We start from the raw sequence: 9,135 nt of genomic DNA, 5'->3' as shown, positions 1-9,135 counted from the left end.
TTTTAGAGCATTATGAACAACACAAGAATAAAAAATTTGGAGCAATATTCTTAGATCTGCAAAAAGCTTTTGACAGTGTAAACTGGGAAACATTACTGATTGTGTTAGAGGAATGTGGGGTTAAAGGGGATTTCTTAAAGGCAATAAAATCTATATATAATTATCAGGAAACTCAAATAATAGTAAATGGTCAAAGATCTAATAAATGCTCAATCTCAAGAGGAACACGTCAAGGCTGTCCGCTCTCACCCCTGCTATTCATCACTGTAATGGAAATATTAATACAAAAAATTAAAGCTAAAGAAGGGATTTCAGTACCTAAAATTCAGACTCATAAATATTCTTTAAGAGCATATGCAGACGATATTGTAATCTTTTTTAGAAAATCCCTTGCATAGCTTAAAACACTTGGAAGCAGTTATTGAGGAATTCGGCGAAATATCAGGAATTAAATTAAATAAAAGCAAATGTGGTATTATAACAAAGAATTTAACATTAAAAGAAATAGAAAAATTAAGGAAAAATACCCAAATTCAAATCATGGAAAAAATCAAATATCTGGGAATTACAATTACTAGCCAGAACAAAGATTTATATAAGAATAATTATGGAAAGGTATGGGACATAGGAACCAATAGAGTCTTCTTCCTTTTTATCCAGAAAGTGGGAGCACTAATTTAGATCTGTTTGGGTCCCATGCGCCTGTTTGTTCCTATGAGGCTCAGCTGCATGCAAGTTCTTTAATGTAATGTAAAGTTTGAACCTGTCAGTTTCATATTGCCCCCACTGAGAACAACACAAATGCCTGATGTAGGGACAGCTCGTCCATCTTCCTCTGAATGAGGTTGTGTTGGAATGATGGAGAAGTACAAACAGGAAATCCAGTAAGGAACTGCATCCTGCTACTCCTACTGATTCATCGTGCCAGGGACCACATTAAGGCTCATGGTATTGCAATGCTCTTGGATAAAGAGATGATCCTATAAATGTATTACAGCATATGATGTCATTATCCCTGAGCACAAAGTGATCTTTTCCATAGAAACAAACAGTTCTGCAAATGGTTTGGTAAGCATACAATCAAGCTGGGCCTAAAGCCTTTCTTAGTTCTATTGGGGCAGTGAGTAGAATTTCAGTTGTTTTGTTAGCTATATGATGGCATTTCAAAAGAAATGAAAGAATGGTTGAATATTGGAACAGCCCAGTTAAGGATGCTTTGTGCATTCATTTAGATTCCGCATATATTTGATTTAAAAGATTTCAAGTATCACTTAGGACTTTTATCACATCACCCCCAATCTTGCTGCAATCATATTATTGAAGGGAAGTGATAGTTTAGGAGCACTTCCTACTGCACATTCCTCCATTAGCACAACCGGGCTGTTGCTCCTTGCACACTCTTCTGCCCTCATCGTTATCCCTGCCCTGTGCCCTACCCAGTGTGCCTTTCGTGTGTGTGTGTGTGTGTGTGTGTTTTAAATGCAATTTTGGAGTTATGTGAATGAGATTTAACAAAAACAAAAAGTAAAAAGCAAAACAAAAAAAAGCCTATTCTGGAATAGAGAAGGGAAAGGAGGATGGGGAAGAGGAGATACTGACACTAAATAACTGCATAGTCCAGGAACTGCCAAAAGAGTGACTTACTGCGCCTGAGAACTACCGCTATACCTGCACTGTTGGGAGCTTATTGACTGCTTTTTTTCCATCAGTGGCAAGGTGTGGACTAATCAGCCTTCAAGGACAAGGCAGCAATGAGAGGCAAACAGCATCATGTGATAGGTATTATCAAAAGCACGGTTACCAAAATTTTATGGCAGTTTAAAAACAAGTGTGATTGAAGTCCTCAATACAATAACATCCAGAATCCACAGAACAGTGATACCTTTATTAGGCCAACCAAACTGCATAAAATGCATGAGGCAAGCTAAAGCTCCACTGGCTTCTTCACTAGGCAAAGGTGTTAAGAATCATATAGGAGGGGAAAATGTATATATAATTACAATTTTAGTCAGAGGCTTGTTGTTCTGTTGTTTTTTGTAGAGATATCTATGCAAACAGGTCCTTCCTCCTCCTGGCCATGTGGCACTGGGGACAAAGCTCCCAAAGTCCAGGAGGTAAAATTCGAATTTCATTAGCAATGCAAAAAATTACTTTTTCTGAGATCCCAGATGTCTCCATCCTTTGTGAGGTCACAGGCTCCTTTTTTAGACAGAGAACACTGAATCTCTCAAGATTCAGCTTTTGGATTAGTAAAATTTTATGTGTTTTGGTAAAACATGTCAAATATAGTAGTCGCCATCATCATCATCATCATCATCATCATCATCATCATCATCATCATCATCATCATCATCACCATCATCATGGTTTTACCTTTGTTGGAGGTAGAAACCCCAAATACTAAGGCCCCAGTCCATTGTTTCATTCTTTAGGATTCCCTGTAACAGCTAAAACAGCTAGGAGCTTCCTGGTTCAAAATCTTCTTTTTCACAAGTCCATTACATGGCCTTAGGCACTATCTTATCACTATCTTCCCCATTCCAGGCTAATAATGACCTAGTTTGTAATGCTGTTAGAATTAATGTGATGTCTGTGAAATAGTCTGAGCATGAAAGCTGTGATATAATTAGATATCACTATCTGTGTGTGTTTGTGAGTCTGCTCTACAACCCACCTACCTGTTTTATATGTTCATGGAATGAGGAGGCTGCCTGTCTGATTTCTTAGGACAAGTCAGTCACCTTGACTTTAGGTCAACAAAGCCTCCTTGTGCTTCTAGCTGTTGCCCCTTGTACCAATGTAGGCTGGCAAGGCATCTTCAGGAAGAACAAGATGAAAAAGGATTAGCTGTACTGCCTCTGAGCAGATCTCTTCATTTAGGCTGTTGTTATTTATTAATAAATAAATAAATAAATAAAAATTTTATTTATATGCCGCCCTTCCTCCGATCAGGGCGGCTCACAACATAATTAAAATACAAACAGTTCCAATAAAAACATATTTAAAACAACCCAACAGTAAAGCCCCAAAGCCCAACCTCTTGGCCACGAAAGAGAGGAGGGAGGCCCACAGGATATTTACTCGGGGAATGCCTGTTGGAATAGGAAGGTTTTGAGGTCCTTCCTAAATTGGGCCAGGGTGGTGGACGAGCGGAGCTCTGTGGGCAGCGCATTCCAAAGGGCTGGGGCAGCTATGGAGAACGACCTCCGAGTAGTGGAGGCCAACCTAGCCCTAGGCACCTTCAGTAGCTGCTGCCCAGACGTTCTGAGAGTGCGAGGCGGAATGTATGGGGAGAGGCGGTCCTTTAGGTATCCTGGGCCCAAGCCATTTAGGGCTTTATAGGTAATTACCAACACCTTATATTGAGCTCGGAAGCGAATGGGCAGCCAATGAAGATCTTTTAAAACTGGGAGAGAGAGTGGGAGAGAGAGAGAGAATGAAAGTGGTGTGGGCTTTACACCTGACGTGTGTGAATGGGCCCTGATAAAAAAATACAGCATTGCTTTTACGAAAGACAGGAAACAAAGGCCCCATTCCCACTGGCTTATAAAGCGGATCAAGACACGGATTATGGGGGCATCATTCACATTTGAGCACACATTCGATCCTCATTGTGCCAATTTCGTTCCCATTGGAATTCGGATCTGATCCCCATGTAATCGATTTTTCCTGGGAAAATCCGAATCAGTCGTGGATAATTTGGGTTAATTTGACTGTACTTTTTTGGAGGTTTTTCCTGCACCTCCCTAGTCTGATTCGGGGCAAATGAATGGGAACGACAAGGGTGTCTCATTCAGGAAATTGGGGATGGGAGGAGCAGTGCTCAAGGGGCTGGCCTGAGGGCATCACCTGCCTGTTCTCTTTCCTGCATTACCAGTGCCATCCCCCCCCCCACCCACGGTTCGTGTAGCCTTTCCCCCGGTGGAGTGGGAAGCAGGGTAAGGCAATCGCATGTGTAGACAATTTTTGTAAAAATTAAGCTTTTGATCGCCTAGGTGCTCTGTCAGGTGTCCAAACATAGCAAATTGCTACATTGACATCCAAATACGGTAAACACATTACATCCCCCTGCAACCACCTCCCTGCTCCACATTTATAGATCGACATGTGAGGAGAGCCATTGAACACCATTTTAAACTATTATTTTTTCTTTTTTTTACATGCCTGTTCGATCGCCCCCCAAACAGCCCAGAGAGTAAAGGGGGAGGCAAAGGAACTTGGGGGGATGGAGGCTCCCTTTTCCCTTTCCCAGAGGCACTCTGGGAAGACACAGGAGAGCCTGGGAGGCAAAGGGACATGGAGGAATAGAGGCTCCCTTTCCCCTTTCCCAGAGGGAGTCTGGGAAGGCACAGGAGAGCCTGGGAGGCAAAGGAACTTGGGGGAATAGAGGCTCTTTTTCCCTTTTCCAGAGGGGAAAAGCACGTAAGCGATTGATTGGCTGTGACATCAAGCACCTAGGCACCTGATTGACAGCTGCTTAAAAATAAAGAGGTTCCAGAGGGCAATGGGAATGGGGGAGCAAAAAAGTCCGCTTCAAATTACAACCGAGAAAATTTCAATGGGAACGAGAACATGAGTCAAAAAAATCCGAGTCCGTTTGCCCCCTTTCGTAATGGGGAGCAGATTCGAATACGACTCGGGGGAAAAATCTGAGTCAGAATCGCAGCAATATAAGCCACTTTTTCCCCCCACTGGGAATGGGGCCAAATACAGGATACTGCCTATCCCTTGGCAGTACCAAAATCTTCTGACCCTCTCCCTTCTACTTCCTAGCCAGCTGCTCAAAGCACAGCGCTCTCTAGCTACTCCTGCAGACCAAACATTCCTCTCACAAATGGAAATTGTACCCAGACAAGGAGAGAAAAAAGGCACATAAACCTGTACAAGGCAAACAAAAAAAGATGCAAAAAGGGATTTTAAGGAGCACAACACTACTACCATTAACACCAAGGGTAAACTATTTAGATAAATCAGAAACAAGAAACTAGCGATGGAGATGGTGGGGCCACTGCATGATAAAATTAAAAATACTTTAGTGTTAAGGAGACTGCAAAAAGAGTGCATGAGTCTCCTTGCATCTGTCCTCCCTCCAGAAAATGGAGAGCAGAGACCTGTGCCTGAACAGATATTTTCAAGAAGGGAGTGTGAGAAAGTAAGCCAAATAGTGGTGGCAGGAGATGAAGTTCCAGACCTTCTTCACAAATGGAAAACTAACCACTGGACTGACATGGCATACATCCAAGAATGCTTGAATGCAAATATGAAACTGCTGATTTAACAGAAATAAATTAATGGATCCCTGATAATCAGCCTTTCTACTAGAAGTCTGGAAAGTTGAAAATATAATGCTAGTTTTTTTGTTTTGCTTTTAAATTGGGGTTGTGGAGAAAAGGTTTGTGCAAGAAATTACAGGCCGGCTGGTTTAACATCTGTTCAGGATATACTGATGGAAAGAGGTATTGAAGACAAAACTGCCACACCTAAAGGAGGACAAGTAATGTTTAAGAAGAATCAATATGTCTTCTGCAAAAGTCAGTCCTGTCTCACTGTTGTTGTTATGTGCCTTAAAGTGATTTCGGCTTTATGCTGCCCCTAAGGCGAACCTATCATGAGGTTTTCTTGTTATGTTTCTTCAGAGGGGGGTTGCCATTGCCATTGCTGAGAGTGTGTGACTTGCCCAGGGTCACCCAGTAGATTTACATGGCCAAACTGGGATTCAAACCCTGGTCTAATCATTCAGAATCCTTTGAAACAGGGGCATCATGTGGCTGTACCAGGTGACACTTGAGCATTCCTCCCCATACATTTTGGCAGAAATGGGTTGTGGCATTTGCCTGTGTCCCTTTAAAATGCTGGAGCTGAGTAGAAGACATGGTGTGAATGGGGTGAAACTTAGTAGAAGGAGAGATCTCAGGTTTTCTTTTAAAAATTAAAAAATAAATAAATTAAAATTAAATTGATTAAAATTTTAATTAAATTTTAATTTTAAAAATTAGAAAACTATTTTAATTTTTTCTTTAAAAATATCACAACTTATCAAAATTTCACTTTAACAACATAAAACTATGTACATTTAAATACATTTAGGTTGTACATATGATAATGTAATTTAAAGGTATAATTTTAACTTTGCAAGTTGTTTATGTCACAATTATTGCCATTATTTTCAAAGATATATGGGAATTGAGATTCATGAGTAGCATTAGTACAAAAAACATTACTAAGAATTCTGTATAGTGTAGTATGGGAAAAGGTCAATAAGGTGTGTGTGGGGGGGGGGTGACACCATGAGTTACTTCACTGGGTGATACCAACCCTTGTGATGGCAATACTTTGAAAGCCTAAGGGGGATGTCTGACAGAGATTGTTGATTTGGAATTTCAAAAGGCTTTTGATGAAGTCTTTCACCAAAGAGTCCTGAGCAAACCTAGGGCCCATACAGACAGGCCAAAATAAAGCTGCTTCAGGTCTCTTTGGAGGAATGCTGTTTAAATCACACGCACATCTTAAGAGGCCAGAAGCTACGCTCCAATCCTTAGGACTGGAGAATGGCTTTGGCGCGACTTCTGGTCTCCGGATGCATGCATAATTTAAACAGCATACCTCCAAAGTGACCCAAATCAGCTTTATTTTGGCCTGTCTGTATGGTCTCCTAGCAATTCTGAGATGAGAAGAAGTCCACTTATGGTGGATAGGTGATTAAAGACCAGAAAGCTGAGAGCAGAAATAATGTTCACTGGAGGGAGGTAATCATGGGTCTTCCAAGCTTCTGTAATGGGACTGGTTCTCTTTAACTTGTTCATTGCTTGCTGGATGAAATCTAGAAGTTGCAAGTTAGAAAACATCATCATCATCATCATCATCAAGCTTTATTTATATAGTGCTGTAAATTTACACAGCACTGTACTTACAGCCTTTTTAATTAGACAGTTCCCTGCCCTCAGGCTTACATCAGGCTTACAATCTAAAAAGACATGACACAAAAGGATCAGGTCCATCAGTTCTTCTCTCCCTCTGAGGCCTGGACCAAGGCAGATGGACTGGAGGGAGGGCTCTTCTTCTTAATTGAGGCCAGGCCCGATGAAATTGGGCCTGCCTTTTCACTCCCTCCCAGGCCAGATAATGACAATTGTCATGGAAGGAGGGCTCTTCTATTTCTGGCTAGCCCTGATAGAGTTGGGCCTGCCTTTTCACTCTCTCCCATACCAAATGGTGTCAGATGCCATGGAGGGAGGGCTCTTCTTCTTGGGGCTAGCCTTTTCATTAGGAAAGGAAATAGAAATAAAACTTAGTAGAATGCCCCATATATATTAATGTCAGTGTAAACACACTTGAAATATGTGCAGTTCTGGTCACTTCACAGCATACAGGATTATTGTGAAGTGGCAAAAGATGGGGGGTGGGGTGGGGAAGCAACCAGAATTACCAAGGATTTTTCTTAGTAGACCATTCTCATGCTAAGATTTTTTTTTGTTATGCTATCTTTGTCCACTACTGTTTTCAGAAAAAAAAGGAAAAGAAAACCAAAGGACGTATGCATGCAATAGGAATGCATTTTTAAACATTTACATAACCCCAGTAGCACCCTTTGCCTATGCTCTTTAAATGTTTGCACTACTAAACAAAGATGACAGTTTTGGTGTGTGGAAAGTCCCTTTTTTGTCTGTTGGAAAAGGCTGGCTCTTGTACCATGGCAGTTCCTAAACAATTGCTTTGAGCACATGGGCTACAGGTCAGGTTTGTTGCTAGGTGGTACTGAGAAGACATTTTATGTAAGCTGCTGTGCCTCCATATAAGTGATATGGTGACAGCATTTTTCCAATGTTGCCCTCAATCCAGTGATGTATGCAAGTAATAAGGCAGCTCTCTTCCCAAATCCTGCTTGTATGTGAGATGATGGAGAAATAAAGTTTTTTTGTTCATCCATGCTGCACCCAATAATAATAATAATAATAATAATAATAATAATAATAATAATAATGTTTATTTATATTTTTCCGCCTCTCCCAGAGAGATGGAGGCAGGATTGCAGTCCGCTAAAGTACATACAATCCATCAGTGATGCACTTAGCTTGATTGGCATTTTTTTTTAAAAATGGAATGGATCGAGCAGTGCAAATTCTAGTGGGAACAATAATCGTGTCTGGAAAAAAAATGAGGATTTAAAAGATCCTATTTTGTAGTGGGAACGATGCTCACGTGGAATCAATTCATTGATCTGATGTGAAAACAAATTGTGAACCGGGTTAAATAGTAAATGGGAATGCGGCCTGAAACAACCGAGATGAAAGTGCACAAGTTGACAGCAGCGGGCACCATCTCTTGCATACTGGCTCTGGCTGCAGCCAACTCTTACTCCTTAAAAGCAGAAAAAAACGGTGTACCCACACTTTCTGTTCCACCTGGCGGGCCTTTCTGTCAGCAGGGCATGCCTATGCTGGCTTGGATGGCACAGGAAGAAAGGAGCCAGACAGGCTGAAATGCTGCACCCTAGGGAGAACACTTGCCCAAGCATGCCTGGCATAGTCAGCAAGCCTGCAATAGTGTGCCACCACTCAATGGACAAAGTAGAAATAGGAAATTTAAAAAGACAATTACTCTTGGGCCTGCTCTCCATTCTCCCTACAAGCAGCAAGACTGGATGGATTATGACAACTTGGTGTGTGTGTGTGTGAGTGCATGTTTCAATCCAATATATGCCATTTTGTAGCTTCTAGCACCCCTTCCCTACAGTCTAGGAGCTGGGAAACAGACAAATGGGCGTCAGTCCCTCATAAAGGTGGGGGGTATGGCTAGAAAGAATATTAAAATCATCAATGAAAAAACATGTGCATTTTTTTGTGCAGAAAATGTTAATTTCTGTGTAGGAATGCTTTTTTTCTGTCTACAAATTCATGTTTTCTGTGCAGTTTTCAAGGACTTTCTCAAAGAAGAAAAAATTGATTAAATTATTTATTCTTGCTTATGAGAATGAAATTTTTAAAGATTTACATCCGGGGGGGGGGGGGGGGGGGAATTATTTTTTCTACCAGCCAAAGTTTAACAACTACCTGGGTGCTTGAGAAAGAGCCACAGTGCACTTCCCCTTTGTGAATTTGCTTTTGGCAGGATCCTGTGTATTCTACAATTCTGCAT

This window comes from Sceloporus undulatus, chromosome 2 (genome assembly GCF_019175285.1).
Source record: "Sceloporus undulatus isolate JIND9_A2432 ecotype Alabama chromosome 2, SceUnd_v1.1, whole genome shotgun sequence".
In the NCBI taxonomy this organism is placed as follows: Eukaryota; Metazoa; Chordata; class Lepidosauria; order Squamata; family Phrynosomatidae; genus Sceloporus; species Sceloporus undulatus.
This window is presented reverse-complemented; position numbering follows the sequence as displayed.